This window comes from Plasmodium reichenowi, chromosome 5, assembly GCF_001601855.1.
Source record: "Plasmodium reichenowi strain SY57 chromosome 5, whole genome shotgun sequence".
Classification (NCBI taxonomy): domain Eukaryota; phylum Apicomplexa; class Aconoidasida; order Haemosporida; family Plasmodiidae; genus Plasmodium; species Plasmodium reichenowi.
Window position 1 is genome coordinate 431,605 of NC_033650.1, and position 2,068 is coordinate 433,672.

The window sequence follows — 2,068 nt, forward strand, 5'->3', positions numbered from 1 at the left end:
TTTTTATATATAATAAAAATATTTTTTTTTTTTTTTTATATTTTTATTTTTTTACTTTCTATTTTTTTTATAATTATTTTTATTTTTTTTTTATAAAAAAAAACAAAAAAAAAAAAAAAAAAAAAAAAAAAAAAAAAAAAAAAAATATAAATATATATATATATATATATATATATATATATATGTATATATTAGAAATATTAAGAGTCTCTTAATATTTGAACAATTTTTAATATGTAAAATAAATAAAGGCTTAAAATTACACAAATAAATATTAATATATTTATATATGACACTTTTGACAAATTTATATAAAGTATATATTTTTTAAAAATTTAATGATAATAGGGTATATTAAATAAATAATAACAAAGTTATATTTATATAAAAAAAAAAATACATACATATATATATATATATATATATTTTAATATCTCCTTTATATTATAAAAGTACATAATATTTTATAAGTGTGTCCTTTTTTTTTTTTTTAAGTGTTACAATTTTGTAATATATATATATATATATATATATAAATATATAAGAAGAATATATTGTGTTCATATACAAATGTATAATTTTTATTTTTTTATTCTTAATGTGAACAGTATAAAATAATAAATAAAATAGAAAAAGCAAATAATCAAATGAAATATATTTATGTGATAATTTTAATAAATCATTCAATTTTTTTTTATTATTTATTTATTATTTATTATTTATTATTTGTTATTTATTATTTGTTATTTATTATTTGTTATTTATTATTTTGTATTTATTATTTTGTATTTATTATTTGGTATTTATTATTTGGTATTTATTATTTGGTATTTATTATTTGGTATTTATTATTTGGTATTTATTATTTGTTATTTATTATTTGGTATTTATTATTTGTTATTTTTATTTTTTTTATATGCACTTTCAGGAACAAGAAATATTAAGTACTCATATAATAAATAAACATATACAATATATTTATATATATATATATAAGAAGAAATAAAATATTTAGCAAAGCATTAATATAATACTTATTATAACAAAATGTAAAACTTAAAATTAATAATATTGAAAAAAATAAAAATAATATATATATATATTATTATATATATATTATATATATATATATATATATATATATATAATATAATGGAAAAAAAAAAAAAAAAAAATGCATTTTTAATAAAATCAAAGATAATATTAATTATTAATATTTTACATATGGTTTATTAAAAATAAAGGAATATGATGAAAATATTAATTTATATAAATAATTTTGTATATAATAATAAACATATAATTACATATTATATACATATGTTACATTTATGTCATTTTCTTATATTCTTTATATTATTATTAAATATCTTCATTTCTTCAAAACCATAAAAGGATTATTTTATACTTCACCAAAAAAAATAAAGTATGATAAGAACTATAAAATTTAAACATATATGTTAATAATGTAATATATATAAAATAAGAGTTAAAAAAGAAATAACACATTTCTGACTAAAGGGTAATAATATATTATATTCCAAGTTTGTATATATATATAAAAGTATGTTATTGAAATATACACATTAATAAAAACATCATATAAAAAAAAAAAAAAAAAAAAACTTTTTATCATACTATTCCCCATGTATTATGAAGTATATATATAATAAATGAAACAATACATCTTAAAATATTACCATAATTATATATATATATATAATATGTATATATAATCCTCCTGATATAAATTAAAATATATCCTTTCTTTTCAAAATAGTTTGACGCAATTTTCTTCTCTTTATCTTTTCTTTTTTAATCAGAGGATTATATTTGTTCTACATGGTCAGGCTAAAATTGTTTTTAAATTTGTTCAATAAAAATTGCTTTTAAATTTGTTCAATAAAAATTATTTTTCGGTTCTCACTATATACTTTTATTTCTATTACTTTTTTTTTTTTTTTTTAATCTATATTTTAAAAGGTATAAACTTGGTAACACATTATATGATATAATAAAAAATAAATATACGAAAATTTTTAAATTATAAATATGTATATATCATATT